Below are 23,409 nucleotides of genomic sequence, written 5' to 3'. Positions count from 1 at the left end.
CCTGTATATATCCTCATTACTAACCTGTACCCCCACACACTGACTCAGTACTGGTACCCCCTGTATAGTGCCTCATTACTAACCTGTACCCCCCCGCACACTGACTCAGTACTGGTACCCCATGTATATAGCCTCATTACTAACCTGTACCCCCACACACTGACTCAGTACCGGTACCCCCTGTATATAGCCTCATTACTAACCTGTACCCCCACACACTGACTCAGTACCAGCAACCCCTGTATATAGCCTCATTACTAACCTGTACCCCCACACACTGACTCAGTACTGGTACCCCCTGTATAGAGCCTCATTACTAACCTGTACTCCCACACACTGACTCAGTACTGGTACCCCCTGTATAGTGCCTCATTACTAACCTGTACCCCCCACACACTGACTCAGTACCAGCAACCCCTGTATATAGCCTCATTACTAACCTGTACCCCCACACACTGACTCAGTACCAGCAACCCCTGTATATAGCCTCATTACTAACCTGTACCCCCACACACTGACTCAGTACTGGTACCCCCTGTATAGTGCCTCATTACTAACCTGTACCCCCACACACTGACTCAGTACTGGTACCCCCTGTATAGTGCCTCATTACTAACCTGTACCCCCACACACTGACTCAGTACTGGTACCCCCTGTATAGTGCCTCATTACTAACCTGTACCCCCACACACTGACTCAGTACTGGTACCCCCTGTATATAGCCTCATTACTAACCTGTACCCCCACACACTGACTCAGTACCGGTACCCCCTGTATATAGCCTCATTACTAACCTGTACCCCCGCACACTGACTCAGTACTGGTACCCCATGTATATAGCCTCATTACTAACCTGTACCCCCACACACTAACTCAGTACTGGTACCCCCTGTATATAGCCTCATTACTAACCTGTACCCCCACACACTGACTCAGTACTGGTACCCCCTGTATAGTGCCTCATTACTAACCTGTACCCCCACACACTGACTCAGTACCAGCAACCCCTGTATATAGCCTCATTACTAACCTGTACCCCCACACACTGACTCAGTACTGGTACCCCCTGTATAGTGCCTCATTACTAACCTGTACCCCCCCGCACACTGACTCAGTACTGGTACCCCATGTATATAGCCTCATTACTAACCTGTACCCCCACACACTGACTCAGTACCGGTACCCCCTGTATATAGCCTCATTACTAACCTGTACCCCCACACACTGACTCAGTACCAGCAACCCCTGTATATAGCCTCATTACTAACCTGTACCCCCACACACTGACTCAGTACTGGTACCCCCTGTATAGAGCCTCATTACTAACCTGTACTCCCACACACTGACTCAGTACTGGTACCCCCTGTATAGTGCCTCATTACTAACCTGTACCCCCACACACTGACTCAGTACCAGCAACCCCTGTATATAGCCTCATTACTAACCTGTACCCCCACACACTGACTCAGTACTGGTACCCCCTGTATAGAGCCTCATTACTAACCTGTACTCCCACACACTGACTCAGTACTGGTACCCCCTGTATAGTGCCTCATTACTAACCTGTACCCCCACACACTGACTCAGTACCAGCAACCCCTGTATATAGCCTCATTACTAACCTGTACCCCCACACACTGACTCAGTACTGGTACCCCCTGTATAGTGCCTCATTACTAACCTGTACCCCCACACACTGACTCAGTACCAGCAACCCCTGTATATAGCCTCATTACTAACCTGTACCCCCACACACTGACTCAGTACTGGTACCCCCTGTATAGTGCCTCATTACTAACCTGTACCCCCACACACTGACTCAGTACCAGCAACCCCTGTATATAGCCTCATTACTAACCTGTACCCCCACACACTGACTCAGTACTGGTACCCCCTGTATAGAGCCTCATTACTAACCTGTACTCCCACACACTGACTCAGTACTGGTACCCCCTGTATAGTGCCTCATTACTAACCTGTACCCCCACACACTGACTCAGTACCAGCAACCCCTGTATATAGCCTCATTACTAACCTGTACCCCCACACACTGACTCAGTACTGGTACCCCCTGTATAGTGCCTAATTACTAACCTGTACCCCCACACACTGACTCAGTACCAGCAACCCCTGTATATAGCCTCATTACTAACCTGTACCCCCACACACTGACTCAGTACCAGCAAGCCCTGTATATAGCCTCATTACTAACCTGTACCCCCACACACTGACTCAGTACTGGTACCCCCTGTATAGTGCCTCATTACTAACCTGTACCCCCACACACTGACTCAGTACTGGTACCCCCTGTATAGTGCCTCATTACTAACCTGTACCCCCACACACTGACTCAGTACTGGTACCCCCTGTATAGTGCCTCATTACTAACCTGTACCCCCACACACTGACTCAGTACTGGTACCCCCTGTATATAGCCTCATTACTAACCTGTACCCCCACACACTGACTCAGTACCGGTACCCCCTGTATATAGCCTCATTACTAACCTGTACCCCCACACACTGACTCAGTACTGGTACCCCCTGTATAGTGCCTCATTACTAACCTGTACCCCCCCACACACTGACTCAGTACCAGCAACCCCTGTATATAGCCTCATTACTAACCTGTACCCCCACACACTGACTCAGTACTGGTACCCCCTGTATATAGCCTCATTACTAACCTGTACCCCCACACACTGACTCAGTACTGGTACCCCCTGTATAGTGCCTCATTACTAACCTGTACCCCCCCACACACTGACTCAGTACCAGCAACCCCTGTATATAGCCTCATTACTAACCTGTACCCCCACACACTGACTCAGTACTGGTACCCCCTGTATAGTGCCTCATTACTAACCTGTACCCCCACACACTGACTCAGTACTGGTACCCCCTGTATAGTGCCTCATTACTAACCTGTACCCCCACACACTGACTCAGTACTGGTACCCCCTGTATAGTGCCTCATTACTAACCTGTACCCCCACACACTGACTCAGTACTGGTACCCCCTGTATATAGCCTCATTACTAACCTGTACCCCCACACACTGACTCAGTACCGGTACCCCCCTGTATATAGCCTCATTACTAACCTGTACCCCCACACACTGACTCAGTACCAGCAACCCCTGTATATAGCCTCATTACTAACCTGTACCCCCACACACTGACTCAGTACTGGTACCCCTTGTATAGTGCCTCATTACTAACCTGTACCCCCACACACTGACTCAGTACTGGTACCCCCTGTATAGTGCCTCATTACTAACCTGTACCCCCACACACTGACTCAGTACTGGTACCCCCTGTATATAGCCTCATTACTAACCTGTACCCCCACACACTGACTCAGTACCAGCAACCCCTGTATATAGCCTCATTACTAACCTGTACTCCCACACACTGACTCAGTACTGGTACCCCCTGTATAGTGCCTCATTACTAACCTGTACCCCCGCACACTGACTCAGTACTGGTACCCCATGTATATAGCCTCATTACTAACCTGTACCCCCACACACTGACTCAGTACTGGTACCCCCTGTATATAGCCTCATTACTAACCTGTACCCCCACACACTGACTCAGTACTGGTACCCCCTGTATAGTGCCTCATTACTAACCTGTACCCCCACACACTGACTCAGTACCAGCAACCCCTGTATATAGCCTCATTACTAACCTGTACCCCCACACACTGACTCAGTACTGGTACCCCCTGTATAGTGCCTCATTACTAACCTGTACCCCCCCGCACACTGACTCAGTACTGGTACCCCATGTATATAGCCTCATTACTAACCTGTACCCCCACACACTGACTCAGTACCGGTACCCCCTGTATATAGCCTCATTACTAACCTGTACCCCCACACACTGACTCAGTACCAGCAACCCCTGTATATAGCCTCATTACTAACCTGTACCCCCACACACTGACTCAGTACTGGTACCCCCTGTATAGTGCCTCATTACTAACCTGTACCCCCACACACTGACTCAGTACCAGCAACCCCTGTATATAGCCTCATTACTAACCTGTACCCCCCACACACTGACTCAGTACTGGTACCCCCTGTATAGTGCCTCATTACTAACCTGTACCCCCACACACTGACTCAGTACTGGTACCCCCTGTATAGTGCCTCATTACTAACCTGTACCCCCACACACTGACTCAGTACTGGTACCCCCTGTATAGTGCCTCATTACTAACCTGTACCCCCACACACTGACTCAGTACTGGTACCCCCTGTATATAGCCTCATTACTAACCTGTACCCCCACACACTGACTCAGTACCGGTACCCCCTGTATATAGCCTCATTACTAACCTGTACCCCCACACACTGACTCAGTACTGGTACCCCCTGTATAGTGCCTCATTACTAACCTGTACCCCCACACACTGACTCAGTACTGGTACCCCCTGTATAATGCCTCATTACTAACCTGTACCCCCACACACTGACTCAGTACTGGTACCCCCTGTATATAGCCTCATTACTAACCTGTACCCCCACACACTGACTCAGTACTGGTACCCCCTGTATATAGCCTCATTACTAACCTGTACCCCCACACACTGACTCAGTACTGGTACCCCCTGTATAGTGCCTCATTACTAACCTGTACCCCCACACACTGACTCAGTACCAGCAACCCCTGTATATAGCCTCATTACTAACCTGTACCCCCACACACTGACTCAGTACTGGTACCCCCTGTATAGTGCCTCATTACTAACCTGTACCCCCCCGCACACTGACTCAGTACTGGTACCCCATGTATATAGCCTCATTACTAACCTGTACCCCCACACACTGACTCAGTACCGGTACCCCCTGTATATAGCCTCATTACTAACCTGTACCCCCACACACTGACTCAGTACCAGCAACCCCTGTATATAGCCTCATTACTAACCTGTACCCCCACACACTGACTCAGTACTGGTACCCCCTGTATAGAGCCTCATTACTAACCTGTACTCCCACACACTGACTCAGTACTGGTACCCCCTGTATAGTGCCTCATTACTAACCTGTACCCCCACACACTGACTCAGTACCAGCAACCCCTGTATATAGCCTCATTACTAACCTGTACCCCCACACACTGACTCAGTACTTGTACCCCCTGTATAGAGCCTCATTACTAACCTGTACTCCCACACACTGACTCAGTACTGGTACCCCATGTATATAGCCTCATTACTAACCTGTACCCCCACACACTGACTCAGTACTGGTACCCCCTGTATAGTGCCTCATTACTAACCTGTACCCCCACACACTGACTCAGTACCAGCAACCCCTGTATATAGCCTCATTACTAACCTGTACCCCCACACACTGACTCAGTACTGGTACCCCCTGTATAGTGCCTCATTACTAACCTGTACCCCCACACACTGACTCAGTACCAGCAACCCCTGTATATAGCCTCATTACTAACCTGTACCCCCACACACTGACTCAGTACTGGTACCCCCTGTATAGAGCCTCATTACTAACCTGTACTCCCACACACTGACTCAGTACTGGTACCCCCTGTATAGTGCCTCATTACTAACCTGTACCCCCACACACTGACTCAGTACCAGCAACCCCTGTATATAGCCTCATTACTAACCTGTACCCCCACACACTGACTCAAGTACTGGTACCCCCTGTATAGTGCCTCATTACTAACCTGTACCCCCACACACTGACTCAGTACCAGCAACCCCTGTATATAGCCTCATTACTAACCTGTACCCCCACACACTGACTCAGTACCAGCAACCCCTGTATATAGCCTCATTACTAACCTGTACCCCCACACACTGACTCAGTACCAGCAACCCCTGTATATAGCCTCATTACTAACCTGTACCCCCACACACTGACTCAGTACCAGCAACCCCTGTATATAGCCTCATTACTAACCTGTACCCCCACACACTGACTCAGTACCGGTACCCCCTGTATATAGCCTCATTACTAACCTGTACCCCCGCACACTGACTCAGTACCGGTACCCCCTGTATATAGCCTCATTACTAACCTGTACCCCCACACACTGACTCAGTACCAGCAACCCTGTATATAGCCTCATTACTAACCTGTACCCCCACACACTGACTCAGTACCAGCAACCCCTGTATAGAGCCTCATTACTAACCTGTACCCCCACACACATACTCAGTACCGGTACCCCCTGTATATATGTATATAACCTCATTACTAACCTGTACCCCTGCACATTGACTTGGTACCGGTACCCCTTGTATATAGCCTCATTACTAACCTGTACCCCCACACACTGACTCAGTACCGGTACCCCCTGTATATAGCCTCATTACTAACCTGTACCCCCCACACACTGACTCAGTAACAGCAACCCCTGTATATAACCTCATTACTAACCTGTACCCCCACACACTGACTCAGTATATCTGTATATAACCTCATTACTAACCTGTACCCCCACACACTGACTCAGTACCAGCAACCCCTGTATATAGCCTCATTACTAACCTGTACCCCCACACACTGACTCAGTACCGGTACCCCCTGTATATAGCCTCATTACTAACCTGTACCCCCACACACTGACTCAGTACCGGTACCCCCTGTATATATGTATATAACCTCATTACTAACCTGTACCCCCACACACTGACTCAGTACCAGCAACCACTGTATATAGCCTCATTACTAACCTGTACCCCCACACACTGACTCAGTACTGGTACCCCATGTATATAGCCTCATTACTAACCTGTACCCCCACACACTGACTCAGTACCGGTACCCCCTGTATATAGCCTCATTACTAACCTGTACCCCCACACACTGACTCAGTACCAGCAACCCCTGTATATAGCCTCATTACTAACCTGTACCCCCACACACTGACTCAGTACTGGTACCCCCTGTATAGAGCCTCATTACTAACCTGTACTCCCACACACTGACTCAGTACTGGTACCCCCTGTATAGTGCCTCATTACTAACCTGTACCCCCACACACTGACTCAGTACCAGCAACCCCTGTATATAGCCTCATTACTAACCTGTACCCCCACACACTGACTCAGTACTGGTACCCCCTGTATAGAGCCTCATTACTAACCTGTACTCCCACACACTGACTCAGTACTGGTACCCCATGTATATAGCCTCATTACTAACCTGTACCCCCACACACTGACTCAGTACTGGTACCCCCTGTATAGTGCCTCATTACTAACCTGTACCCCCACACACTGACTCAGTACCAGCAACCCCTGTATATAGCCTCATTACTAACCTGTACCCCCACACACTGACTCAGTACTGGTACCCCCTGTATAGTGCCTCATTACTAACCTGTACCCCCACACACTGACTCAGTACCAGCAACCCCTGTATATAGCCTCATTACTAACCTGTACCCCCACACACTGACTCAGTACTGGTACCCCCTGTATAGAGCCTCATTACTAACCTGTACTCCCACACACTGACTCAGTACTGGTACCCCCTGTATAGTGCCTCATTACTAACCTGTACCCCCACACACTGACTCAGTACCAGCAACCCCTGTATATAGCCTCATTACTAACCTGTACCCCCACACACTGACTCAGTACTGGTACCCCCTGTATAGTGCCTCATTACTAACCTGTACCCCCACACACTGACTCAGTACCAGCAACCCCTGTATATAGCCTCATTACTAACCTGTACCCCCACACACTGACTCAGTACCAGCAACCCCTGTATATAGCCTCATTACTAACCTGTACCCCCACACACTGACTCAGTACTGGTACCCCCTGTATATAGCCTCATTACTAACCTGTACCCCCACACACTGACTCAGTACCAGCAACCCCTGTATATAGCCTCATTACTAACCTGTACCCCCACACACTGACTCAGTACCGGTACCCCCTGTATATAGCCTCATTACTAACCTGTACCCCCGCACACTGACTCAGTACCGGTACCCCCTGTATATAGCCTCATTACTAACCTGTACCCCCACACACTGACTAAGTACCAGCAACCCTGTATATAGCCTCATTACTAACCTGTACCCCCACACACTGACTCAGTACCAGCAACCCCTGTATAGAGCCTCATTACTAACCTGTACCCCCACACACATACTCAGTACCGGTACCCCTGTATATATGTATATAACCTCATTACTAACCTGTACCCCTGCACATTGACTTGGTACCGGTACCCCTTGTATATAGCCTCATTACTAACCTGTACCCCCACACACTGACTCAGTACCGGTACCCCCTGTATATAGCCTCATTACTAACCTGTACCCCCACACACTGACTCAGTAACAGCAACCCCTGTATATAACCTCATTACTAACCTGTACCCCCACACACTGACTCAGTATATCTGTATATAACCTCATTACTAACCTGTACCCCCACACACTGACTCAGTACCAGCAACCCCTGTATATAGCCTCATTACTAACCTGTACCCCCACACACTGACTCAGTACCGGTACCCCCTGTATATAGCCTCATTACTAACCTGTACCCCCACACACTGACTCAGTACCGGTACCCCCTGTATATATGTATATAACCTCATTACTAACCTGTACCCCCACACACTGACTCAGTACCAGCAACCACTGTATATAGCCTCATTACTAACCTGTACCCCCCACACACTGACTCAGTACTGGTACCCCATGTATATAGCCTCATTACTAACCTGTACCCCCACACACTGACTCAGTACCGGTTACCCCCTGTATATAGCCTCATTACTAACCTGTACCCCCACACACTGACTCAGTACCAGCAACCCCTGTATATAGCCTCATTACTAACCTGTACCCCCACACACTGACTCAGTACTGGTACCCCCTGTATAGAGCCTCATTACTAACCTGTACTCCCACACACTGACTCAGTACTGGTACCCCCTGTATAGTGCCTCATTACTAACCTGTACCCCCACACACTGACTCAGTACCAGCAACCCCTGTATATAGCCTCATTACTAACCTGTACCCCCCACACACTGACTCAGTACTGGTACCCCCTGTATAGAGCCTCATTACTAACCTGTACTCCCACACACTGACTCAGTACTGGTACCCCATGTATATAGCCTCATTACTAACCTGTACCCCCACACACTGACTCAGTACTGGTACCCCCTGTATAGTGCCTCATTACTAACCTGTACCCCCACACACTGACTCAGTACCAGCAACCCCTGTATATAGCCTCATTACTAACCTGTACCCCCACACACTGACTCAGTACTGGTACCCCCCTGTATAGTGCCTCATTACTAACCTGTACCCCCACACACTGACTCAGTACCAGCAACCCCTGTATATAGCCTCATTACTAACCTGTACCCCCACACACTGACTCAGTACTGGTACCCCCTGTATAGAGCCTCATTACTAACCTGTACTCCCACACACTGACTCAGTACTGGTACCCCCTGTATAGTGCCTCATTACTAACCTGTACCCCCACACACTGACTCAGTACCAGCAACCCCTGTATATAGCCTCATTACTAACCTGTACCCCCACACACTGACTCAGTACTGGTACCCCCTGTATAGTGCCTCATTACTAACCTGTACCCCCACACACTGACTCAGTACCAGCAACCCCTGTATATAGCCTCATTACTAACCTGTACCCCCACACACTGACTCAGTACCAGCAACCACTGTATATAGCCTCATTACTAACCTGTACCCCCACACACTGACTCAGTACTGGTACCCCCTGTATATAGCCTCATTACTAACCTGTACCCCCACACACTGACTCAGTACCAGCAACCCCTGTATATAGCCTCATTACTAACCTGTACCCCCACACACTGACTCAGTACCGGTACCCCCTGTATATAGCCTCATTACTAACCTGTACCCCCGCACACTGACTCAGTACCGGTACCCCCTGTATATAGCCTCATTACTAACCTGTACCCCCACACACTGACTCAGTACCAGCAACCCTGTATATAGCCTCATTACTAACCTGTACCCCCACACACTGACTCAGTACCAGCAACCCCTGTATAGAGCCTCATTACTAACCTGTACCCCCACACACATACTCAGTACCGGTACCCACTGTATATATGTATATAACCTCATTACTAACCTGTACCCCTGCACATTGACTTGGTACCGGTACCCCTTGTATATAGCCTCATTACTAACCTGTACCCCCACACACTGACTCAGTACCGGTACCCCCTGTATATAGCCTCATTACTAACCTGTACCCCCACACACTGACTCAGTACCAGCAACCCCTGTATATAACCTCATTACTAACCTGTACCCCCACACACTGACTCAGTATATCTGTATATAACCTCATTACTAACCTGTACCCCCACACACTGACTCAGTACCAGCAACCCCTGTATATAGCCTCATTACTAACCTGTACCCCCACACACTGACTCAGTACCGGTACCCCCTGTATATAGCCTCATTACTAACCTGTACCCCCACACACTGACTCAGTACCGGTACCCCCTGTATATATGTATATAACCTCATTACTAACCTGTACCCCCACACACTGACTCAGTACCAGCAACCCCTGTATATAGCCTCATTACTAACCTGTACCCCCACACACTGACTCAGTACTGGTACCCCCTGTATATAGCCTCATTACTAACCTGTACCCCCACACACTGACTCAGTACCGGTACCCCCTGTATATAGCCTCATTACTAACCTGTACCCCCACACACTGACTCAGTACCAGCAACCCCTGTATATAGCCTCATTACTAACCTGTACTCCCACACACTGACTCAGTACTGGTACCCCCCTGTATATAGCCTCATTACTAACCTGTACTCCCACACACTGACTCAGTACTGGTACCCCCTGTATAGAGCCTCATTACTAACCTGTACCCCCACACACTGACTCAGTACCAGCAACCCCTGTATATAACCTCATTACTAACCTGTACCCCCACACACTGACTCAGTACCAGCAACCCCTGTATAGAGCCTCATTACTAACCTGTACCCCCACACACTGACTCAGTACCAGCAACCCCTGTATAGAGCCTCATTACTAACCTGTACCCCCACACACTGACTCAGTACTGGTACCCCCTGTATATAGCCTCATTACTAACCTGTACCCCCACACACTGACTCAGTACCGGTACCCCCTGTATATAGCCTCATTACTAACCTGTACCCCCACACACTGACTCAGTACCGGTACCCCCTGTATAGAGCCTCATTACTAACCTGTACCCCCACACACTGACTCAGTACCAGCAACCCCTGTATATAACCTCATTACTAACCTGTACCCCCACAAACTGACTCAGTACCAGCAACCCCTGTATATAACCTCATTACTAACCTGTACCCCCACACACTGACTCAGTACCAGCAACCCCTGTATAGAGCCTCATTACTAACCTGTACCCCCACACACTGACTCAGTACCAGCAACCCCTGTATAGAGCCTCATTACTAACCTGTACCCCCACACACTGACTCAGTACTGGTACCCCCTGTATATAGCCTCATTACTAACCTGTACCCCCACACACTGACTCAGTACCGGTACCCCCTGTATATAGCCTCATTACTAACCTGTACCCCCACACACTGACTCAGTACCAGCAACCCCTGTATATAACCTCATTACTAACCTGTACCCCCACACACTGACTCAGTACTGGTACCCCCTGTATAGTGCCTCATTACTAACCTGTACCCCCACACACTGACTCAGTACTGGTACCCCCTGTATATAGCCTCATTATTATTTAATTTTTTACTTTAGTTTATTTCTATTTCTTGAACTGCATTGTTGGGGCAAATGAGCATTTCACTGTAAGGTCTACTGCACCTGTTGTATTCAGCATTTCACTGTGAGGTCTACTACACCTGTTGTATTCAGCATTTCACTGTGAGGTCTACTACACCTGTTGTATTCAGCATTCCCCTGTAAGGTCTACTACACCTGTTGTATTCAGCATTTCACTGTAAGGTCTACTACACCTGTTGTATTCAGCATTTCACTGTAAGGTCTACTACACCTGTTGTATTCAGCATTTCACTGTGAGGTCTACTACACCTGTTGTATTCAGCATTTCACTGTAAGGTCTACTACACCTGTTGTATTCAGCATTTCACTGTGAGGTCTACTACACCTGTTGTATTCAGCATTTCACTGTAAGGTCTACTGCACGTGTTGTATTCAGCATTTCACTGTAAGGTCTACTACACCTGTTGTATTCAGCATTTCACTGTGAGGTCTACTGCACCTGTTGTATTCAGCATTTCACGGTAAGGTCTACTACACCTGTTGTATTCAGCATTTCACTGTAAGGTCTACTACACCTGTTGTATTCAGCATTTCACGGTAAGGTCTACACCTGTTGTATTCAGCATTTCACGGTAAGGTCTACTACACCTGTTGTATTCAGCATTTCACTGTAAGGTCTACTACACCTGTTGTATTCAGCATTTCACGGTAAGGTCTACTACACCTGTTGTATTCAGCATTTCACTGTGAGGTCTACACATGATGTATTCAGCATCACCTCTTAATGGTAAAGTCCAAGGAGTTGTGACGTCACTGAGATAGAACACACACACACACACACACACACACACACACACACACACCCTTCAGATGTATTTAAACTTGAGCGTGGATAACTATTCACCCCCCCAAAGTCAATACTTTGTAGATTCACCTTTTGCAGCAATTACAGCTGCAAGTCTCTTGAGGTATGTCTCTATTAGCTTTGCACATCTAGCCACTGGGACTTTTCGTCTTCAAGGCAAAACTGCTCCAAGATGGATGACTTCCAGTGGTGTAGGTCGTGGTAATTTCCTGTATTACTAAATGATGAGTTACAAACCACACACCAGTCAGTGTTATACTTAAACGTCATATTTTAATAACATGAGCTTCACCATAGCCCTGTGACTCTCAGATCAATTCAGTGTCTATAAATGAATTCTCTGAGAGCCCTTACAAAAGAATAATTCATATTTTATAGCCAATATACATCCCTCTCAACTCACAATGACGAACCACAGATCTTAGAAACTTCACAAAGGGCCTTTTACTTGAAAGAGGAGTATCCCATAGCCAGATAGCATTAGCTATAAATTATCGTTCAGTTTGGTCTCTAAAACAAGGTTCTAAATCTTGTTCCTGGTACTTCATAGTACCAAAACATTACCTCATCCAATGGCATATATCAATTGTCAATTCTAGATACTCCCATCTCAAATACAACCCACCCCTGGACAAGCTCTCTGAGAGGAGTGAGCCTCTAGGTCATATACTATGAAAGACAAGTTTTGACATCAGAGGGGACATACAATGGTTTCAGACACTGCCATACTCCTCCGCCCAATGGGAATAGGAGGGAGTGACTAGAGTACAGACATGGTGGAGCCCTTCACATGGTTTAGGAATAGTTACAGACACATTCAAACATGAAGACAATCCTGACCTCTCTCTCTTCTGAGCCCCAAGTGACTATCTCACATAAGCATATTATGAAAATAAATAAAACATGTTATTTATCAATGTTATGTTAATGACTGCCCAACTCACGCCCTGACCATACTAAATAAGTACAAAACAAAGGAAGTACAGGTCAGAACATGACATTACTGTTGTGTTATCATCAGATAATAGCATCTTATGCTTTCGCCGAAAAGCCTTTTTAAAATCTGACATGTTGGCTGGATTCACAACGAGTGTAGCTTTAATTGAGTATCTTACACGTGTGATTTAATGAAAGTTAGATTTTTACATTAAGACTAATTGAGACATTGAGACTAATTCTGATTCAGCTACGACATGTACAACTATCTTTAAGTCATACCACATATTCTTAACTGGATTGAGGTCTGGGCTTTGACAAGGCCTTTCCAAGAGATTTAAATGTTTCCCCTTAAACCACTCGAGTGTTGCTTTAGCAGTATGCTTAGGGTCATTGTCCTGCTGGAAGGTGAACCTCCGTCCCAGTCTCAAATCTCTGGAAGACTGAAACAGGTTTCCCTCAAGAATTTCCCTATATTTAGCACCATCCATCATTCCTTCAATTCTGACCAGTTTCCCAGTCCCTGCCGAAGGAATAACATCCCCACAGCATGATGCTGCCACCACAGTGCTTCACTGTGGGGATGGTATTATCGTGGTGATGAGAGGTGTTGGGTTCACTCCAGACATGGCATTTACCTTGATGGCAAAAAAGCAAATTTTTGGTCTCATCTGACCAGAGTACCTTTCTTCCATTTATTTGGGGAGTCTCCCATATTTATTTTGGCGAACACCAAATACGTTTGTTTGTTTTTTTCTATAAGCAATGGCTTCTTCTGATCACTCTTCCATAAAGCCCAGCTCGGTGTAGTGGCTTAAAGAGGTTCTATGGACAGAATCGATTTAATGGTGCTCTGTGATATGTTCAAAGTTTCATATATTTTTTTATAACCAAACCCTGATCTGTACTTCTCCACAACTTTGTCCCTGACCTGTTTGGAGAGCTCCTTCGTCTTCATGGTGCCGCTTGCTTGGTGGTGCCCCTTGCTTAGTGTTGTTGCAGACTCTGGAGCCTTTCAGAACAGGTGTATATGTACTGAGATCATGTGACAGATCATGTGACACTTAGATTGCACACAGGTGGACTTTCTTTAACTAATTCTGTGACTTCTGAAGGTAATTGGTTGCACCAGATCTTTTTTAGGGGCTTCCTAGCAAAGGGGGTGAATACATATGCACAGGGGGTGAATACATATACGCAGGGGGTGAATACATATGCAAAGGGGGTGAATACATATGCACAGGGGGTGAATACATATACACAGGGGGTGAATACATATACACAGGGGTGAATACATATGCAAAGGGGGTGAATGCATATACACAGGGGGTGAATACATATGCAAAGGGGGTGAATACATATGCAAAGGGGGTGAATACATATGCACAGGGGGTGAATACATATGCAAAGGGGGTGAATACATATGCAAAGGGGGTGAATACATATACACAGGGGTGAATACATCTACACAGCGGGTGTGAATACATATACACAGGGGGTGAATACATATACACAGGGGGGTGAATACATATGCACAGGGGTGTGAATTACATATACACAGGGGGTGAATACATATACACAGGGGGGTGAATACATATACACAGGGGGTGAATACAATATGCACAGGGGGTGAATACATATACAAGGGGGTGAATACATATACACAGGGGGTGAATACATATCACAGGCTGGGAATACTATACACAGGGGGTGAATACATATACACAGGGGGTGAATACATATGCACAGGGGGTGAATACATTACACAGGGGTGAATCATATACACAGGGGGTGAATACATATACACAGGGGGGTGAATACATATACACAGGGGTGAATACATATACACAGGGGGTGAATACATATACACAGGGGGTGAATACATATGCACAGGGGGTGAATACATATACACAGGGGTTGATACATATGCACAGGGGGTGAATACATATACACAGGGGGTGAATACATATACACAGGGGGTGAATACATATGCACAGGGGGTGAATACATATACACAGGGGGTGAATACATATGCACAGGGGGTGAATACATATACACAGGGGGTGAATACATATACACAGGGGGTGAATACATATACACAGGGGGTGAATACATATACACAGGGGGTGAATACATATACACAGGGGGTGAATACCTATACACAAAGGGGGTTAATACATATGCACAGGGGGTGAATACATATACATATGGGGTGAATACATATGCACAGGGGGTGAATACATATGGGGTGAATACATATGCACAGGGGGTGAATACATATGGGGTGAATACATATGCACAGGGGGTGAATACTATGGGGTGAATACATAGCACAGGGGGGTGAATTACATATGGGGTGAATACATATACCAGGGGGTGAATAACATATGGGGTGAATACATATACACAGGGGGTGAATACATATACACAGGGGGTGAATACATATACACAGGGGGTGAACACATATACACAGGGTGTGAACACATATACACAGGGGGTGAACACATATACACAGGGGGTGAATACATATACAACAGGGGGGTGAATACATATACACAGGGGGTGAATACATATGCACAGGGGGGGAATAAATATACACAGGGGTTGACTACATATGACACAGGGGGTGAATACATATGCACAGGGGGTGAATACATATACACAGGGGGTGAATACATATACACAGGGGGTGAACACATATACACAGGGGGTGAACACATATACACAGGGGGTGAACACATATACACAGGGGGTGAATACATATGCACAGGGGGTGAATACATATACACAGGGGGTGAACACATATACACAGGGGATGAACACATATACACAGGGGGTGAACACATATACACAGGGGGTGAATACATATACACATGGGGTGAATACATATACACAGGGGGTGAATACATATGCACAGGGGGTGAATACATATACACAGGGGGTGAATACATATACACAGGGGGTGAATACATATACACAGGGGGTGAATACATATGCACAGGGGGTGAATACATATACACAGGGGGTGAATACATATGGGGTGAACACATATACACAGGGGGTGAATACATATGGGGTGAATACATATACACAGGGGTGAATACATATGGGGTGAATACATATACACAGGGGGTGAATACATATACACAGGGGGTGAACACATATACACAGGGGGTGAATACATATGGGGTGAATACATATACACAGGGGGTGAATACATATACACAGGGGGTGAATACATATACACAGGGGGTGAATACATATACACAGGGGTGAATACATATGGGGTGAATACATATACACAGGGGTGAATACATATACACAGGGGGTGAATACATATACACAGGGGGTGAATACATATGGGGTGAATACATATACACAGGGGTGAATACATATGCACAGGGGGTGAATACATATACACAGGGGGTGAATACATATACACAGGGGGTGAATACATATGGGGTGAATACATATACACAGGGGGTGAATACATATACACAGGGGGTGAATACATATGCACAGGGGGTGAATACATATACACAGGGGGTGAATACATATACACAGGGGGTGAATACATATACACAGGGGGTGAATACATATGCACAGGGGGTGAATACATATACACAGGGGGTGAATACATATACACAGGGGGTGAATACATATACACAGGGGGTGAATACATATACACAGGGGGTGAATACATATGCACAGGGGTGAATACATATACACAGGGGTGAATACATATACACAGGGGGTGAATACATATACACAGGGGGTGAATACATATACACAGGGGGTGAATACATATACACAGGGGGTGAATACATATGCACAGGGGGTGAATACATATACACAGGGGGTGAATACATATGCACAGGGGGTGAATACATATACACAGGGGGTGAATACATATACACAGGGGGTGAATACATATGCACAGGGGGTGAATACATATACACAGGGGGTGAATACATATGCACAGGGGGTGAATACATATACACAGGGGGTGAATACATATACACAGGGGGTGAATACATATACACAGGGGGTGAATACATATACACAGGGGGTGAATACATATGCACAGGGGGTGAATACATATACATATGGGGTGAATACATATGCACAGGGGGTGAATACATATGGGGTGAATACATATGCACAGGGGGTGAATACATATGGGGTGAATACATATGCACAGGGGGTGAATACATATGGGGTGAATACATATGCACAGGGGGTGAATACATATGGGGTGAATACATATACACAGGGGGTGAATACATATGGGGTGAATACATATACACAGGGGGTGAATACATATACACAGGGGGTGAATACATATACACAGGGGGTGAACACATATACAGGGTGTGAACACATATACACAGGGGGTGAACACATATACACAGGGGGTGAATACATATACACAGGGGGTGAATACATATACACAGGGGGTGAATACATATGCACAGGGGGTGAATACATATACACAGGGGGTGAATACATATACACAGGGGGTGAACACATATGCACAGGGGGTGAATACATATGCACAGGGGGTGAATACATATACACAGGGGTGAATACATATACACAGGGGTACATATACACAGGGGGTGAATACATATACACAGGGGGTGAACACATATACACAGGGGGTGAACACATATACACAGGGGGTGAATACATATGCACAGGGGGTGAATACATATACACAGGGGGTGAACACATATACACAGGGGATGAACACATATACACAGGGGGTGAACACATATACACAGGGGGTGAATACATATACACAGGGGGTGAATACATATACACAGGGGGTGAATACATATGCACAGGGGGTGAATACATATACACAGGGGGTGAATACATATACACAGGGGTGAATACATATACACAGGGGGTGAATACATATGCACAGGGGGTGAATACATATACACAGGGGGTGAATACATATGGGGTGAACACATATACACAGGGGGTGAATACATATGGGGTGAATACATATACACAGGGGGTGAATACATATGGGGTGAATACATATACACAGGGGGTGAATACATATACACAGGGGGTGAACACATATACACAGGGGGTGAATACATATGGGGTGAATACATATACACAGGGGGTGAATACATATACACAGGGGGTGAATACATATACACAGGGGGTGAATACATATACACAGGGGGTGAATACATATACACAGGGGGTGAATACATATACACAGGGGGTGAATACATATACACAGGGGGTGAATACATATGGGGTGAATACATATACACAGGGGGTGAATACATATACACAGGGGGTGAATACATATACACAAGGGGTGAATACATATACACAGGGGGTGAATACATATGCACAGGGGGCGAATACATATACACAGGGGGTGAATACATATACACAGGGGGTGAATACATATACACAGGGGGTGAACACATATACACAGGGGGTGAATACATATGCACAGGGGATGAACACATATACACAGGGGGTGAATACATATGCACAGGGGGTGAATACATATACACAGGGGGTGAATACATATACACAGGGGGTGAATACATATACACAGGGGGTGAATACATATACACAGGGGGTGAACACATATACACAGGGGGTGAATACATATGCACAGGGGATGAATACATATACACAGGGGGTGAATACATATACACAGGGGGTGAATACATATACACAGGGGGTGAATACATATGGGGTGAATACATATACACAGGGGGTGAATACATATACACAGGGGGTGAATACATATACACAGGGGGTGAATACATATACACAGGGGGTGAATACATATGCACAGGGGGTGAATACATATACACAGGGGGTGAATACATATACACAGGGGGTGAATACATATACACAGGGGGTGAATACATATACACAGGGGGTGAATACATATACACAGGGGGTGAATACATATGCACAGGGGGTGAATACATATACACAGGGGGTGAATACATATACACAGGGGGTGAATACATATACACAGGGGTGAATACATATACACAGGGGGTGAATACATATGCACAGGGGGTGAATACATATACACAGGGGGTGAATACATATACACAGGGGGTGAATACATATACACAGGGGGTGAATACATATACACAGGGGGTGAATACATATACACAGGGGGTGAATACATATACACAGGGGGTGAATACATATACACAGGGGGTGAATACATATACACAGGGGGTGAATACATATGCACAGGGGGTGAATACATATACACAGGGGGTGAATACATATACACAGGGGGTGAATACATATACACAGGGGGTGAATACATATACACAGGGGGTGAATACATATGCACAGGGGGTGAATACATATACACAGGGGTGAATACATATACACAGGGGGTGAATACATATACACAGGGGGTGAATACATATACACAGGGGGTGAATACATATACACAGGGGGTGAATACATATACACAGGGGGTAAATACTTATGCACAGGGGGTGAATACATATACACAGGGGGTGAATACATATACACAGGGGGTGAATACATATACACAGGGGGTGAATACATATGCACAGGGGGTGAATACATATGCACAGGGGGTGAATACATATACACAGGGGGTGAATACATATACACAGGGGGTGAATACATATACACAGGGGGTGAATACATATACACAGGGGGTGAATACATATACACAGGGGGTGAATACATATACACAGGGGGTGAATACATATGCACAGGGGGTGAATACATATACATATGGGGTGAATACATATGCACAGGGGGTGAATACATATGGGGTGAATACATATACACAGGGGGTGAATACATATGGGGTGAATACATATGCACAGGGGGTGAATACATATGGGGTGAATACATATGGGGTGAATACATATGCACAGGGGGTGAATACATATGGGGTGAATACATATGCACAGGGGGTGAATACATATGGGGTGAATACATATACACAGGGGGTGAATACATATGCACAGGGGGTGAATACATATGCACAGGGGGTGAATACATATGGGGTGAATACATATGCACAGGGGGTGAATACATATACACAGGGGGTGAATACATATGCACAGGGGGTGAATACATATACACAGGGGGTGAATACATATGGGGTGAATACATATGCACAGGGGGTGAATACATATGCACAGGGGGTGAATACATATGCACAGGGGGTGAATACATATACACAGGGGGTGAATACATATGCACAGGGGGTGAATACATATACACAGGGGGTGAATACATATGGGGTGAATACATATGCACAGGGGGTGAATACATATGCACAGGGGGTGAATACATATGGGGTGAATACATATGCACAGGGGGTGAATACATATGGGGTGAATACATATACACAGGGGGTGAATACATATGCACAGGGGGTGAATACATATACACAGGGGGTGAATACATATGGGGTGAATACATATGCACAGGGGGTGAATACATATGGGGTGAATACATATACACAGGGGGTGAATACACAGGGGGTGAATACATATACACAGGGGGTGAATACACAGGGGGTGAATACATATACACAGGGGGTGAATACATATACACAGGGGGTGAATACATATACACAGGGGGTAAATACATATACACAGGGGGTGAATACATATACACAGGGGGTGAATACATATACACAGGGGGTGAATACATATACACAGGGGGTGAATACATATACACAGGTGGTGAATACAAATACACAGGGGGTGAACACATATACACAGGGGGTGAATACATATACACAGGGGGTGAATACAAATACACAGGGGGTGAATACATATACACAGGGGGTGAATACAAATACACAGGGGGTGAATACAAATACACAGGGGGTGAATACATATACACAGGGGGTGAATACAAATACACAGGGGGTGAATACATATACACAGGGGGTGAATACATATACACAGGGGGTGAACACATATACACAGGGGGTGAATACAAATACACAGGGGGTGAACACATATACACAGGGGGTGAATACATATACACAGGGGGTGAATACAAATACACAGGGGGTGAATACAAATACACAGGGGGTGAATACATATACACAGGGGGTGAATACATATACACAGGGGGTGAACACATATACACAGGGGGTGAATACAATACACAGGGGGTGAACACATATACACAGGGGGTGAATACATATACACAGGGGGTGAATACAAATACACAGGGGGTGAATACAAATACACAGGGGGTGAATACATATACACAGGGGGTGAATACAAATACACAGGGGGTGAATACATATACACAGGGGGTGAATACATATACACAGGGGGTGAATACAAATACACAGGGGGTGAATACATATACACAGGGGGTGAATACATATACACAGGGGGTGAACACATATACACAGGGGGTGAATACAAATACACAGGGGGTGAATACATATACACAGGGGGTGAATACATATACACAGGGGGTGAACACATATACACAGGGGGTGAATACAAATACACAGGGGGTGAAAGAGTAGAGTCCTCTTAAAGGTGAAGTCCAAGGAGTTGTGACGTCACTGAGATAAAACACACACACACACACACACACACACACACACACACACACCACACACACACACACACACACACACACACACACACACACACACACACACACACACACACTTCAGATGTATTTAACCAGACAGTGGCTCTAGCTGTTGGGTACGAGAGAGAGGGAAAAAAGTATTATCACGTGACACGGTTGAATACATTTTCTGTGTGACCGGTGTGTTAGTTAGTGTGACAGCAACATGCTGTGTGGCAGTACCAGTCGAGACACCCCGAGGGGACAGAGAGAGGCCCTATTACCTGGGTACACCAGCTGTCTGTCAGACCCTGGGCCTGATGGCGCTGGTGGACTGGTCGGGGTGGGCCGGGGCCCACCCATAGTTTATCATGCGACACCAGGAGACCTTGGCTGCTTCCCAAATAGCACCCTGTTCCCTATATAGTGCACTACTTTAGACCAGAGGTCTATGGCACCCTATTCCCTATATAGTGCACTACTTTAGACCAGAGCCCTATGGCACCCTATTCCCTATATATAGTGCACTACTTTAGACCAGAGCCCTATGTAGGGAATTGGGTAGTATTTGGGATGCAGTTAGTTCTTGGAGGGTGACAGATGGACTCTACTCTAAGATACGATTAACCCCCCCCCCCCCCCCCCCCCCTCTGTTCTAATCAGGAAGGTTCAGGGGAAGATAGGCTGGGAGGATAAGGAAGTTACTGTTGGTGGACAGAATGGAAAAAGAGGCTCTATAATCCAACAGAGAGGGAACTGGGACTCAGACACTAATCTGACAAGGGGGGGGGGGCAGCAAGAGTGAGGGGGAGAGGAGAGAGAGAGGGCGGGAGGTGGCGAGAGGAGAGAAAGGTGGGGAGAAAGGGAAGGAGGCAGAGAGAGGTATAGAGTGAGGGGGAGAGAGGTATAGAGTGAGGGGGAGAGAGGTATAGAGAGAGGGATAGAGAGGTATAGAGAGAGGGGGAGAGAGGTATAGAGAGAGGGGGAGAGAGGTATAGAGAGGGGGAGAGAGGTATAGAGAGAGGGGGAGAGAGGTATAGAGAGGGGGAGAGAGAGAGAGGTATAGAGAGAGGGGAGAGAGGTATAGAGAGAGGGGGAGAGAGGTATGGAGAGAGGGGGAGAGAGGTATAGAGAGAGGGGGAGAGAGGTATAGAGAGAGGGGGAGAGAGGTATAGAGAGAGGGGGAGAGAGAG

The sequence above is a fragment of the Oncorhynchus kisutch genome, linkage group LG11 (assembly GCF_002021735.2).
Source record: "Oncorhynchus kisutch isolate 150728-3 linkage group LG11, Okis_V2, whole genome shotgun sequence".
Classification (NCBI taxonomy): domain Eukaryota; kingdom Metazoa; phylum Chordata; class Actinopteri; order Salmoniformes; family Salmonidae; genus Oncorhynchus; species Oncorhynchus kisutch.
This window is presented reverse-complemented; position numbering follows the sequence as displayed.